Raw genomic sequence first — 16,122 nt, 5'->3', positions numbered from 1 at the left:
AAGCTGGAATTCCACTAGTTCCATTTCAGTTTACTTTAGTGAAATAATCCAAAAGTTGGGTTTCCCTTTATGTCTGAAAAAAAGGGCCTGAGTTCTCATTAGCATGGTGCTATTCATGAGATCTCTGGTTCTTACTGAGTTTGCTAGAGCCTAAATATGAAGTGCAGAGAGGTGCCACACTGAATGAAAACACGCTTTTCTGAGCAACACGGCAATTAGGGCTAGGTGTGGTACAAACCTGACTTGGGCTGGAGGGTTGCTATGTTGCAAAGCAGTTGTCCCTTCTCCCACAGCAATGACATCCTGAATAGAATTCTTCTTCTCCAAACTTCCCATCTTTTGGGTAACCCAGACCCAGTTTTAATTCTGGCTGCGACATTACTGGGCTGAACTAAAACCTAGAGTTGAAACACTTCTGAACTCAGAGACAGTCTAAACACAAATCTGGACCTAGCTTTACAGTTAGGACATGTCTGTGGCCCCCATCATCAGAATACACTGTAATTAATAGCTAGGGGAGGGGTTTTCACCCCTAGGTCCAACAGCATTTTATAAAAATGGATGTACTGTTTCTCCTATTCTGCAAATGAGGAAACTGAGGCACAAGGTGACTTGTTTCAAGCCACATATCTTATAGTCCATAGCCCAACAGGCATTTTGGTGCGTCACACTCAGCCCACGTAGGAGTCCTGTGCAGGCAATAAAGCCACTGCTCTTTGAGTTAGTACTGCAACGGCAGCCTGATTTACAGACTCCTCTGCTGCTGGGGTCAAAAATTAAGTCACTTTTCAGCTGCGGGGGCAGACCTGCCAACTGTAATTAAAAGCTTTCCTTTGAAATATGTGTCAGACTTTATACATGGTGAAAAGTGCTTCTCACAATATGAGCTTTCAGGCTGCTGCACTGAACAACATACATGCGGCTAACCACTTCTCTGTTGGGTCCCAACAGCATCTGTTCCATTGCCAACATTTTACTGGCATTCCACCGAAATCAGTGTAGCGTGCAGTTCTGCCAGGTAGGGCCAGAAGTAGTTAAGAGGTTAATAGGCTCAATCCAACTTCAAATGACGATGCAAACCTCAGAGGTGAACCGAACAGACTGCTATCAAATGAGGAAAACAGACAGACTTTGTGATGATTTGACTAATTGCAGGAGAGGTTGTCTCTTCCCACCCCTTTTCCAAGATGTATGCTGGCTGGAAGGGAGTCATCGATCACAGCTTGCATGAGAGTCTTAAAACTTCCAATTCAGGGAAGCAATCAAAGGTAACCATGTCCCTAAGTCATCTAGGCCCTTTTGAAAACCGTAGTGTCATCTTCCTGTTCTGGAAAGAACTACCTCCAAAATTTCAGCTCCTGCTGGGAAAGTATAATACCATCCTGGCTGCCCCTCAGCAGCATGCTCTGACTTCAGCGGGGGCTTTTCCTGCAGTGAACACCTCACCCACCGCTTTTCAGGTGGATTAAGCTGTCTGTGGAGAGTCACACAGAAGGCTTTCTTGTGAGATTTCCAGAGCGCCTTGTCTCCAGCCAAGTCAGAAATACTGCTAGCACAGCCACCTTGTGGCATTGGAGTATCTGCACTTTCAGTCCCGGGAGACAACAGGAAGCGCAGAGTCAAGCCAGAATTTAAAATAAATACATAAAAGTTAAGCAAATATTTTTGAACCTCTCGAGCAGGTTTGGGTTTTGTTTGATTCAAAGTAATAATAATACTTAGCACTTATAGTGTACTTTATAGTTTGAAAGCCCTATGCAGACTTTAACTACTTAGGTTTTGGGCAATGGTCTGGATCAGCTCTTGTTTGATCTGAATCAGTTCTCCCATGCCTGGAGAGTATATTTAAGAAGTCAGAAGAGAGAAGCAGGAATATCCTTTGTGTCTTTTGGGTTCTCCTTTGAATTTTTGCCATTGAGCCCATTTGTAGGAAATCATTCCACCTCTTTCTACCTTCGTTTACCCACCAGAAAACATGCTCTCCAGCCTCACTTGCAGGCCTGTTGTGAGATTTAATTTCAATGATGCATCTAAGGTCCTCTGACAGTTACTATGCAGATGCAAATGTTTCTCATTCTTTCTCACTTGCCTGGTGAAAATTAAAGCCTAAATTGTGAATGAAATATATATTGGCAGCTAAACAGCTCAAACCATCCATGATTACCTATATTGTTCTAACAGTAATCTCATCCACTGCCCGAGGCACAAGGGTTTTGAAAAGATTACAGTAAAATATGTAAATAGATGAACCATATGCACGAAAAAAATTCTCTCGGGTCCTAGTGTATGTCTATTGTGGCTTGAGCTCGCCTTCCAAGCCTTGTTTTTCCAAGAGTCAGCTTTAAAGCTCGGCATAGCTACTGGACCAGTTTATGATCTAAAGACATATTTACAAGTTCAAACCACTTCAGGAGCTAATTATATTCTGGACATACTACAACATTTGGATGCCAAAACGTCCGTATTCTTTGAAATGAATGTTTGGTAGCTTTCTCAGGAAGACCTCGTTTCACAAACTCCAGTTACAACAAATGAACACATGTTCCTCTTTTTGTTTCCTCTTTTTCTGCTGAATTTGAGAAAAAAAAAAAAATCATACCGCAATGGAAAACACTTCATTTTCTCATTAAAATGTACATTTCAGCAGCTTTTCATCACACTGCCACCCTCAGCTTTCTGTGAAAGGAGCTGCTATGAAGGAGACAATCTTCTAGCAGCCAGTGCAGCATGGAGAAGGGACACAAATGACCATGGAAAAACAAGCAGGGCCTTTCTCCATTGAATCTAGGGGGTGCAAGGAGAGGCTCAGTTTAAGGGGAGCAGCAGCCATTAACCAAGGCTCCTTCCTCAGTCAGGTTGTTTATTCCCTCACCTTAACACTTCTCATGGAGCCAGCAAGTGGACAGCCTGAGTGGAGGTGGACGGGGTTGGTCTCACTGGACCTGGTCCTTGCCCCGTACACTGTACAGGGCTGCTGCCTTGATTCCCAATATTGTGCCAGCAGGTGGGCAGCTGGGGAGCCTGTTGATCTCTGTGGATCTGGAGGCTGATGGATGCTTCGCTGGATGTGCTTAGGCCACAGCAGAACTAGCCCAAAGCCATCAGAGAAAGGAATCAAGGAGCAGAGGAAATTCCCCACTGGCTTCAGCACGCATTTGGTCAAGTACAAAGCGTGAGACAGCGAGATAGGACAGCAGCAAAAGTGGGAGCTCTGGGAAGAGATCGTACAGCGGGTCACGCTCCCAGGACAGGAGGCTAAAGCTGATGGTGAAAAAGAGCCCAGCCCTGGCATGGGGGAGTGCATCGTGGCTCTGCATGATGCCGCTCCAGCTGCAGGCAGCAGCTGGTGAAAAGGCAGGGAGCTGCTGGTAGGAGAAGGTTGGAGGCTGAGCTGCTTTGTGTCCCCGGGACCCAAAGCAGTGTTACTCGGTAATGAGAGGCTACAAGCAGTGGGTGACATGCCAGCCCAGTGTGCTCATGTCAGAGCCACGTCTGAGTGCAACCTATTTGCCATATCTAGACTCAAGTTTTTCAAGTTTTCCTTCTCACAACTGATCATTTACCATCCCTATGATTTTTCTTGCTGCTTATTCTCCATAGACGTTGCCACCTCTTTGATCTCTACATAAATACATGCAGCTCTTGAGCACACTGTTTACATAGATTAAAAGGAATCCTAAACCTTACATGTACACACTGATAACCTCAAATCTGATTTGTGATTGAATACCTGAAAATGGCTTTTACTCTCTGGAATTTTAAGGTTTACAACAACAAGCCAGATGTCTTAAGCCTTAGACAGCACGGGCTTTCCCCTTTGAATATAGCAAACACCGGTTTCCACGGTAAGGTCGGATCTCCAGCAGCCGTGCCTCTGAATACCAGAATGGCATTCGAGCCTGTGAATTTTACTGTGATCCACAGAGCCAGTTTTATCTTCTATGAGCAGGATCAGTTTATGCATCATCCTGACAGTGCAAGTATCTTGAGAGAGGTATGCTGTGCTCTTAAACTCTGAACCAGAGAAACCAGACCTCAAAACATAATGTGGTATGATGTGTGAAGTAACTTGAATGCTATTAAGTCACTGTTGAATTTGTACAACTTCTGTGTATGTTCAAAATCTGATGAACTATATTGCTCACAATCCTTCTCAGTAAGATGGGCTCACCTTTGCAAAAGAAAGGCATGAGAAATGTTAGCACAAATCTCAAGATTATGAAACTAGAGAACACTGCATATAGTTAATGTGTGCATTAAGGCTAGTAACTTTCACAGCTTCTTGAATTCCTTGATTCATTACTTACTCTAGTGGTATCTCCACAAGCATCATCATTGATTCTTAGCACTTTAGTTATAATTTAAAAATTGCATTCTGAACCGTGTTCTTGCCAGTAAAACTGCATACCAATGTAGACCGCAGTAAAATGAGGGAACAGCTTGTGTGTCTACACCAACACTAATACCAAAACCACTCCAACTTACTAGACAACCTCACAAACATTCATAGGTCCGTTAACTATAAACTGTAGTCATTAGAGGCTATTTTTCTCATGTACACTGACCACAGGACTTCCCTGAATTAAATCTTGCCTGAGCTAAGCTAGACCATTCAGAAAAAAAAGCACTGTAAGATCAAGTCACAAAGATTTTTCTGTAGTACCTGTACTGGAACTTGGGCTTTTAGAGCACAACTACCTGCGGTGCCAGTACGGACCCAGAGTTACAGGAGCCTTTGATGTGCAGAGCATGGAGACTTTTAGGTGAGGAGGAATCTGTTACCTCATTGATGAGGTTAATCCTGTACTACCACATCTGTGCTGAACGCTGCACTGCTTAGCTCAGCTCATCTAAGGCAACATCAGTTTCAAGGAGGCTGTGGTTATTTTTAAAAAGCCACAAAAGCTGTAGAGAGGCTTCCTTCTACACATTTGTTTCTGGAAGCCTCTAGACAGGTAGAAGAATCATGGCAATGCAGGCACAGGAAAGACCTTATCTGCTACACAATTATTTTCAGGAATGAGATGCCACAATGCACTGATTTAAATGATGCTGAGATCATATATTAATGGGTTGTGGTGTGTGGAATGAGTTCATGTCAAATTGCACAAAATCCTGAAGCAGACAGTGTTTGGGGAAGATCGTACATACACTGAATAAAGACAGGCTGTTTATGGCCTGAATCAGCACATGAAGTTGCGATACAGTAAGTCACAAGTGCATGGAAATTTACCTCACCAAGAAGAGATACTGTGATAACATTTAATAGATTTTTTTTTTTTTCCCACCTGGCACTTGACACTTTAGTCCTTTTCAAGTGTCTGACCACCTCCATGTGCTTCGGAAACCTCTCTGCCAATCCCAACAAGGCTTGAGAAGATCACAGGAGTTTTCACATACTTGGCTGCCCCAACTTATTAAACAGTCTCCTTATAGGATGTTTTTATTTTTCAGCCTATATCCCAAAAATCTGATGTTCTTGGACAAGGAAATGTGATTGCGGGTGGGCTCAGGAGTTTCTACCCTCGCTGCTTTCCTACCTGGTCTAAGGAAAGTTCTTTAGACTGGAGAGAGGCTTCTCCCAGAATTCTCTGGGAGGTGATTTCACAGCCCTAACTCATGCTGAGTGGCTCTTAACCATACATACAGCCAGTCCTTTGGGTGATAAAAATGGGTAGAGAGCCAGGGTTTCCCCCCTTCACACTGTGTAGGACGACTCATGTCATCAAAGGCTGCAAAATCAAGCTATTAATTTTACAGCTGTAATGTATGGAGCACCCACTAAACTCTCCAAGTGGGACCTGTAGATCTTTAAGAGCACAGTTTTTAGTGAAAATATCTACATGGATCCAATGCTGACTTTGAAAAAAGGAATTCCCTCTGTCCCACAAAAACTCACACCTTCCTTGCTCCACCTTATTTTCAAGGGAAGCCAAGGCAAAGAGAGAGGCTTTGTAATGTGTTGAAGGTCAGAAAAGCCAGGCACTCATTCCTGGTAATACCTTGCCCCAGAAGATGTGTAGGAAATCCATGCAGCCCTGCTAGTATTGAAGGCTAGTTTAGAAAGGCAGGGTAGGGTACATTTGCGCTAGTGTTCAATATCTATCTCTGAACTAGTCTTCTTGACCCCATAATATCAACTTAAAGGGAAAAAGGCACCTCCAGAACGTGACTTCAATCTTCCTGAGACAGGTGATGAAGTTGGCCAAATGAATCATGCCCTCGTACAACCTGTATCTCTCCATGAGAAGGCTAGCTAGATGTAGGAAACTACTCTGTGGGCACCTGCACTGGAGATGTTAAGGCAAGTGAATCCCACTGGAGGAGGCTTTCCTAAAGATACCCAAGGCCTCTGCTTTAAAGTAATGATAATATTGCAAGAGTTCCAAAAATAATTATTTCCTAAGTTACCAGGATGTGATGAATTCTAGAGTTTTCCTAAATGATCTTTCCTACTAGTGTCTTCCTCCTGCTTCTCCTGCAAGTGTGGGGCAGTCTAGGAAGTCACAGCTTGGTTTCTATAGCTGTTCGTTTTTTTGGAAGCTGTCTTTACAGCCTACCTTGCTCTTTTGTGCCTGCTTGGCTCCACTAGCCAGCATCTTTGAAGGACAGAGGCAATACTCCAACCATCCCTACAGAATCTATCAGTTACTGTTCCCATCCATCTATCTAGGAGGCTTAATGGTCTAGATCATGGTGGCTTCTCTTTTAGCTACTCCACACTGTTACCTCCGAACAGAAACAAAGCACAGGAGTGAGAGGGGGAGAGAGAGAGGTAGCTCTGTATGTCTTGCTACTGCTTTGCATCCACGTGCACCAAGGACTGAACCCTACAGCAGTTTGTACCATGAGTCCGAGTATCTCAGAAGAAGAAAAATGCACAGTTTAGTGGTTTTGGATGGTGGCTAAAGAAATACCAGTGATGCTGCTGTAAAGCCTTGTGTTCCTGGTAAATCCCTCATTGCCACCTGTCCTGGCCAATACTGAGTTGTCACCTTTGTTCACTCCTGCTGAATCCTTTCCAGCAACATATGAAGTATGAAGAGCATATAAACTTTAAGGAGCTGTAGGTAGATTTCTTCTTAGTAATACCTATTATTTGAGCCAGACTGGAAGAATTCGGTGGGCCCTTACAGAAAACCTCCAAGGTTGGTGAACACTCCTGTGTGATTTGCTCTTGTTTTGCCATTGCTAGTCCAGCAGTCAGAAAAATTGTTACTGAGCAAGAGAGCTTGAAGGTACTGTGCACATCAGAGAAAAAGTGCTGCCAATTCCTCTAACTCATCCGTATCGATCCTGTTTGACATCAGTGGGATGTATTCATCCAGAGAATGCCTGACTGTCAACAAAAAGGGCAACTCTTCTTTTCAGCATTTGTCTTCATGCAAAGATTAAGGACCTGGTCTCTAACTCTTTCTGTCATGGAGAACTTGCCCCTTTAATGTGGGTCCAAAGTCCCTGCAGCTGAACATATGCTTCCCAGATGGACCTAATTAAGATTATGTGGCTGCATTTGGGGGTGAATAAATAGAGAAAGAGGAAACTTGCTTAGTGGGAGGTCTATGGAAAGAGCTGCAGAGGACTGAGAGACCACTAGACTGACCAGCTGGTATCTTCTTACTGAGAGCCACAAAGAGAGGAGGCCTTGTGGACTGAGTCCTTCATGTTATGGAGTCAGGCTTGAGGGCCAAAGGACATGGGGAACAACAGAAACAGAGCAAAAACTAAATCTCATGGTGTGTCTGGAGAGAAACAACTCTGAGACATGGCAACTGAGACATTCCTGCAGGGAAGGACAAGGGAGGGCTGCAGCTAAAGGGGCTGTTCATGAGGGCAGATTAACAGCTGTGGAAATTGCAGAAGAAGGCATAACTGCAACATTTGTCAGGTTTGTGATACCTCTGTTTGGGACAGAGCTGGTTCATTTTCAAACATTTGTATAGCTGATGAATGCTACTTCTGTTTTCTCTCCTCAGAGTCATGTCTTCTTAAAGGGTAATATTGTAAGATTCTCAAAGGAGTAAGTGGTTAGATTTTCCTTGCCTGCTGCAAGGCAGTTGCTCCGATTCTCTCTCCCCAGGTAGGGCACCTGACCAGCTCTCATTGCTTGGTGCACTCACACAAGGACCCATCTTTCAACAAGCAGGAATTGAGGACCTACAGTTTTAGAAACCAGTGTCGGAAGGCATTGGTGAGTCTGGAGGAGAGTTAGGTTGACAAGAAACAGAACATCATTTGATATTACCAATGTGACATGAAGCAGAGGAATGGCTGCAGCATCACAGTTGTAAATTCTTTGGACCAGTGACTGGTCTTGGCCATGGAAGGAGCACCTGGAAGAATGGGGCCACGTTAGGGTTTCTGGGAACTCCTGTCATGCTACTAATGAACAAGAATGGACTTCTCCAGTCAAATGGTTGGCTGTCATCTCCCAAAGGAGGCTTGCAATTCAGCTTTTGCATGCACATTTAGTTCTGACTTACAGACCTGCTGAAATCCAGTGGGACAAGTGACATCATGGTTGTGAAACTAGGACTGGGTTTCTTATAAAAACAGTTTTGCACACCAGGTTTTTTACATGGTCTAGAAAAAGCCCAAGAGTTGTATGTTACTGGTGCAATTTCATAGACATTGCTGCTTTATTGGAAAGTTTTTGTTAGAAGTCCTGTAATCTGCCACAGCAAGGTGCATTGATCCCCCAGGGGACAATGACCAATTCATCTCTTAACGTCCAGCCTGGGTTAAGAGGCAAAAACTGAAGACCTCAGGTTGACCAAAGGGAAAGTGATTTGTGCTCTCATGTCATCCTTCGAAAGATCACAGTCAACACAGCAGAGGGAGAGCCACAGTGGTGTTGGCAACATGGTAAGGACGCACAAAGAAATCCGAAGACTCTGGAAATGAAACAGTTCTCCTTGCCTGAGGAATGAGTCTTCCAGAGACTGTTCAGGCACTGTAGTGGGTCTCTGAGCAGAAAGATGGGATGCAGGTAGGGCTTTGTGTATCTGCACCAGGTCAGAGAATAAATTCAAGGTAAAGTAGCGGGAAAGAAAAACAAGTGCGAACACAGCAATCACAAAACAACCACAGCATTTCAGGCAGAACAAACATTAAAGTGGGGGGGAAGATGGCAAATGTACCTAGTTCTTCCAAACAGGAGAAACGCTTGCTTCAAATTTTTGTTTTTTTGAGTGCCTTGCTTCCCATCAAATCATTCCATTTACCATTTACCTATAGGCATTTTGTGAAACAGCACTGGTGATTACATGAGTTTCTCTGTGAAAGAGCTCTAACACCATGTCCTTCCCGTTTCTCTCCCTCACCCCAGCATTCTCCTTCCCCCAGCATTCTCCTCCCCCGGTTCTGAGTCCTTTCCAGAGTCTGACTCCAGTCCCCAGATCCAAGGATGGGATTTTTTTCTCAGGGAAGACTCCCTTAGACCTCTGGGCTGCAACAGTTCCAGGAATGTGGCTATGGGAGAGCAAAACCCCAGAAGAAATATGAAGTTCATTTTTTCACTAAAATTATGATTTATGAGGAACAGCTGAACAGACTATGCAAGGTTTCATTTAAATAGATTTGAAGGCCACAATGATTTAGTAGAACTGTATATGCTTACTCTTTAGTGCGACTTATACATCACATATGTAAGCAGCAGGCTCCTTTTCCTACTGTGTCTATGTTTGGTCTTACATGTGATAACCATGTGCTTTCAGCACCTCACATACACTAATGGGTTTTTTCGTCAGAAAGCCCCTCGAGAACTGAGGGATGGAGAAATGAAATGAACAGACTAAGCATGCCCAGGAAAGCTGTAGGCAGGCTGGGACCAGGTCCCAGGTTTCTCATGTCTCAATGCCAGTGCCTCAGTTGTTCCCTTTCCTCCTCATTCTGCTGCTGCAGTGGACGCTCTTCCTCACCCAGAGCTTCAGCGTACATTTCTGTTATTGCCACAAGTGACAGTCCATCTCCAGGAGTTCCCCGGCTGCACCGCAGGGTGGCGAGGACCAGACTGGGGACACACCTGTGACACTGGAAAGCTCACCAGTTGCCTTGGGGGCTGCTGGCCCCTGCCATCAGGAGTGCTCTGTCGTTATTGCCTTTATTGCAACTTAGACAAAGAACCCAGCTGAAGTCCGGGCACAGAAACAGGTATTAACGCACAGAGAAGAGCTGATGTTCTTCAGAGAAACAGATGGAAACACACTAGCTTAAAAAGTCACAGAAGAATCAATGAGTCCACTCACACATAACTGGCAGGCTCTATCTACTTAATCTACAGCTCTGCCATGGACCACCTCACCCAGTCAAACACAGTTCTCCCCAAAAGGCAGGTGCACATGCTTGGACCTGCCCCCATTTCAGTAATGCAACATGGAGCCTCCCCTCCTATGCCAGGTCTAAGACAGGGAAAGCTATTTAAACTTTTAATAATGAGCTTAGCCCCTACCTCTAGCTAATCCATGTGGAAAGGGAGTAACTTAGAACCATTTTCATTTCTATGGGGTTTTTGTTTGGATATTTTCTCTGGCTAAGTCTCCCATTGCCATGGCTGAAACGGTTAGTCAACTTTAATATACTCTCCTTGGCAAAATACCTATGAAATAGGGAAGAGCCCTGTCTTCAGTTTTGGAGATCAGGGAAATGTGGGGACAATTTGCGTCTGTGTTTGACTGCCTAAAGATATCAGGTGTGATTTTCAAGAAGGTGTCAAATTGGGCCTTTGATAGCCCATTAGAAATCAACTGTGACTTGAAGTTCCCAAATCTCCTTTAAAATCTGGCTTAAAGTGCCCTTAAGCATCCTGTGTGTCATTTCTACATCTGTGGATGAGCAGGGAGCTGAATACTGGTTTCTTATATTTCAGCAGAAGGTACTAAACACCAATTGGGTTTTCTACCATACAATTATAGAGAAAATTTCTCTGTAAGTTGCATTTGGCAGACTGTCTTCAGTGAGTGTAGTAAAAAATATGTGTCTACTTTTGCACTCCTCCTCACTTTCAAATTTAATTGTACATTGCTTATAGTGTTTCATAATGTAGAAGCCCAACAGATATGAGGAAGTCTGTCTGATTGCTTTCTTGCACTTAATAGATAAATGATCTACTCTGAAACTAGCATTGGTGAAAGTTAAGCATCCAACTTTTTTTAATAAATCTATGTAATCATGATTTTAAATTAAAACATAAAATCATACAATATATACTTTGTTTCTAATCTACCTATGTCTAGATAGCTAATAGCTAATATCCCTTATTTATAATGATTCTACTTCTCTAGGAATGGCAATCTGAAGCAAGGTTAATGTCTCAGTGTCACCCGTGTATCAATAGAAAGTAAGGTTCAACATTATGTGGAAGTAGTGTTTACATCATCTCATGTAGCAGCCAACCAAGACTAATAGAGCTTTATTGGCCCTTTCACCCCAGACAAGGTGTAGAATTGGATCAGAAACCATTTCTTCCTACTCCAACATCCATGTTGCTTCTTCTGAAAGAGATAAACAATACCTCTTCAGAATACTGCTTGTGTTTTATTAGTGTTAGGGTCAGACCATGGAGGTCAGCTCCATATCCTAAGTACTTCAAGCCCAGCAGTATTTGGATGTAGAGCTGGTCTCACGTCAAAGAAATATACCACCTGGAAAAAAAACTATGTTTACATACTAATCTGCCACTACATGCTGATATATTTGAGTTTAAACCAAAGACTTCATAGACGTGTAGGCCTGGATATCACTGTTGCTAATGAGTTCTACATCTAATCTGTAGGTAGAAAGTGGCTCAGCTCCTAAAGTCTGGAGAAAAGTCACAGTAAATCCCTGTGATTTGAAAATGTGATGCATTCAGAGGCATACATGCACACTGCAGTGAAGAAATCCTGCTTCACACTTGGTAAAATAAAAGCTTGGGCAAAATCTTACTGCTAAGGTGGGTTGCATATGTGTTTTTGCAAGTGTGTTTATGTAGCGTTTTTTAGATCCCAAAACTAGAGGCCTTGCTCAGGCAAAAATCCAACTGGCTGAAGTGGAAATGTTGCCTTATGCAGCCTGCAAAACTGGGCTGGGAGTGTGTGTTTGTACATTCTCTCTGCATGCTAAAGGTTAAGGAAAAGGTTGCCAGGACCTCTTATTTGTGTCTTCCTCCCCAGTACGTAGCCAGGATGCAGGTAAAATTCCCATGACTTTCAAAGAGGCTGCAGAATTTGGCCCACTGGGTATCAAAACAGCTCTGAACAGTGGAGTACAGCTGAATTATTCCAACACCAGACAAATGGGTCTGCCTAACCTAAGCCATAGCATTTGAATTATTAATGTTCTCTAATAAAGGGGATAAAGTGTCTGTAGAACAGAGTGTTTCAGAGCTCTGTTAAAGATCATGCCTATTTTAATTTAGAAGTTCAGCTTGAGGAGAGACAATGCTGGCATTGTGCTACAGAGATTTAAAACAAGTCTGTCTTGAGGATTTTCCTCTGTCCTTATCTGTAATAATAGAATTTAAAAAAGAGTCAGAGCGAGACCAGCAGCACTGGAAAATATCTTTCTCAGAAACTATAGCAGACAGGTCACAACATTTTTAAACAATGATAGTAACATTTATTCTATCAAAGCCATTTTATGTTTTATTTGGAACTCTGGCGCCTTTATTTTTTTAAGCTCTCATAACATGACACTAATTACAGACATCAAGATGCTCTATAGAAGATACTAGTCAAAATCCAGATGCTGCTTCTTTTCCTTTCTCTGCACTCCCACCCCAGCCCTTTTGTGTGCATTACATCATTGCATAGTTTATTTTAAATGTGCCTCAAAAATGCAATGATAGTAATCGTAGACAGCAGGAAATTGATGGTGAGCACCTCTGGTCTGCAAATTCCTTTACAAAGCACTCCCGCCGCTCATCAGAAGACCTTGTTAGCAGAGGCTTGAAAATACAGTTCGGGTGATGTGTTAAAAAAATGTTGGGCTAAAGTCATTTTCATCTTAGGACTGTGCACACACACTTCCTCCCCTCTGTCTCCTCCACCAAATGGAAATGACCAGATCAGTTGGAGGAATGGGTAGAAAGGTTTGCGGTGTTCTCTCTGGGAGGCTGATCTGCTGCTGCAAGGTGTGGGGCCGGGTGAGAGCACTGCTTGGCTCTGGCTCCCCAGTGAGCACCCACAGGTGCAGGTTTGGGGTGAAACATCTTGAGAGAGACCCACATCTCAGGGGTGTCACCCAGCCCAGAGAAACACAAGATGATGTGCAGGCCGTATCCCCTGTCACAGCTGGCTGCAAGAAGTCATCACCATTTCTTGGGGAGCTGGTGTACTCCATAGCTCTTCAGGTGGTGGTGGCCCTCCACGGAACACCCATAGCTAAAATAACCAAGGGCCCTCAGCCACCAGTGGCAGCACTGAAGCTGAAGTATTCCATGGCTTTTAGAAACATTGATCAGCTGCCTCTAGCAGGTGGTAAAATTACCATCCAGCCCTCAAAATTGTTGAGTTTCACCTTGACTTGACCACAGGAGCATCTGCAGGCTATGTCTGACATTTCAGTCTGGGTAGCATCATCTGGGGGAGCATCTGAGCCATGACCTGACCCTCTGCATGCCCCCGCTGCATCACAGGGGTTCCCCACAACTCACACCATGTTGCCCTGGGCCTGGCTGGCATCACCGAAATGGCCAGCTTTGGTCAGAATAACACGGGCTCAGCTCTGCTGCGTGTCGCCGACCACTTAGCCCATCCTCAGAGCTTCACGGTGATGCATATGCACAGCCCAGTCATGCTGCAGGACTGTGACAGCCGCCTCCCTCACATTTTCCCACAGGCAGACAGTTCACAGGATGAAATCCCAGCCCTCTTGAAAGTGTGAATCAGGATTTCAGCCAAAATGTTGCAACAAACACATTTGTCCTGCAGAGTAAGCAAATAAAGTGGCAACGCTGCACCAGTAAAGAACAGGAAGCTTTTGATGACACTGGCTCCAATTTTTTAGCCTATTAAGATTTCCATTACCCTCAGGCTCATTATTCGGCAATAAGTACACACCAATAAATCTGAAATAACAAGTGGAACACATGCACTTAAGCAATAAAATAGTCCTAGGAAATGTTCTTTCCTTTAGCACATTAGAAACGGTCAACGCAGCAATATCAGGGTGACTATGAAGCTCTGAAATACATCCCATGCTCCAAAACAAAGGTCCCACGAGCCTGCTGACATGCAAGACTTAGGTCTTGGGAGGATCTTAAGATCTCAGGGAGGAAGAAGGAAGGATCCATGGTGGGAATTCTGTCACTGATTTCCTTCATGCCCGTATCTGAGAGGCTCCTTTCCAGCAGTAATGGCAAGGACTAAAATAAATGTGGTGATTTTACTTCCCTACTGCAGTGCTGTCAGAAGCAATGCAAGCTGCACACATCTTTATGTCTCCTTTGTGCTGTCAAGCTCTTTATTTCATGTGTATGAAAATCACGTGTCTTTAAGTACTACAAAAGTCATTTTCCCAATAGAAGAAAGATTATCTTTTTTGCCACTGTCTGTGTTAAAATATCTTGTGGACCTGTGAGCAGATCCAAATTCTTCCTTTTTCATTAAACTGTGGAAGGTTTATTCTACATTTCCATAAGCAGCCATTTTAATTTTTCCATTTTCCTTCTTTAAACAGGAAACCTCTCCACTGCTTCTCCACTTTCTCTAAGCTCTTTGTTTATATTCTACATCCATTACCAGAATTATTCTTACATTTTTCCATCCCCTATTCTGAACAAACATTTACGCTGACTCTGAATGGCTCGTATGATATATAAAGGGAAACAACAAAGCAAGAGGGAACAAAAGTAACATCTCCGTGAGAGGATGAAATGTGGCTGCTACCTCCTTGCTGACAGCAGCCTTGAAAGGAAACTGTTTCCCAGCACTGAGCATCCCTGGCCACAGGTCCATGCTAAAAATGCAGACATGCATAAAATAGAAAGTAGAGCCGTGTGAATTATACAGCCATACACGCCGTGGTTCACAAAAGTAAATTACCTTTTCGCTCCTGAGTTTTTATCTAGTTATACGCTGATTAATACACGTCTACCCACTTGGGCAGAGGAAGAAGGACCCAGCCAATACAAGGGGTGCTCCTCATTTCTCCTTCAGGCTACCAGCTCCGTCAGCCCCATGCTGCCTGAAAAGGGAGCAACGGGCAGGCGGGAGCAGGCAGGCCAGGAACATTGTCTTGGCTTTCTGGGAAGAAGCGGCAGGGCAGGAACACCACACTGCAGAGCAGGAAAAGCAGGCACATCTGGACACATCTGGTCACCAGCAAGGTGTCCACAGCCACGGGGGCAGATGGTACAGCGGTACAGGGGATTAGATGGGGTCTCTAGGAGAGTCTGCTGTTAGAGTTCAGTAGCTGGTGGTTACTGTGACTCACACATAAGGTATCAGGAGTCCTTTCCTCACCTTTCCAAGATGTGTCAGAGCCCAAGCCTGGCTGTTGAGCACTGATCAGCCTTTGATTCTGCACTCACAATGCACACTGCCTGCCAGTTGTGCCACTGTAGCAAGGACTTGTCTGTCCAAGAAGCTCACAGAAGACTTTATTCATTCCAGGAAAGGACAAGGAAGGCTGTCTTCAAACAGCTTCTCTCCACAGCATCCTTCCGTTTGGAGCAGGTAGGAGTTGTGCACGGGGAATACATCTTCCAGTATCCCAACCCCCAGCAGCAGGTCGTGATACATGGAAACCCCAGCAATCAACAGAGAGGAAGAGCTGAAATTCTTCCCTCTCCTTGAATCTCACAGTCTTCCTTCCTTAAAACAAACATCCCACTGTACATTTACTGGGTAACATGTCCTGATGCATTGAGCACGAGACCAGACTACACCTCCCTTTCCCTTCTTTTGCTGCTGGTTTGATATTTGTCCCACAAATATTGTCTTAGCATCTTATTAGTTGGGGTATGGATAATCTATAAAAAGAAGGGGAATTTCCACTTTTGTGTATATGTTCTCCACCTTTTTCCAAAATCTGAATACTCAGCTTGCAAAGTCTGTAGACATGTCGGGCCTTTTCCACAGATGGTCTCTAGAAACTTTATTACTATCCATGAGAAACAAGAAAAGAATCTGCTTGGAGGTC

This window comes from Haliaeetus leucocephalus, unplaced genomic scaffold (assembly GCF_000737465.1).
Source record: "Haliaeetus leucocephalus isolate CR32 unplaced genomic scaffold, Haliaeetus_leucocephalus-4.0 Scaffold156, whole genome shotgun sequence".
Taxonomy (NCBI): domain Eukaryota; kingdom Metazoa; phylum Chordata; class Aves; order Accipitriformes; family Accipitridae; genus Haliaeetus; species Haliaeetus leucocephalus.
Note: the sequence above shows the minus strand (reverse complement) of the source record.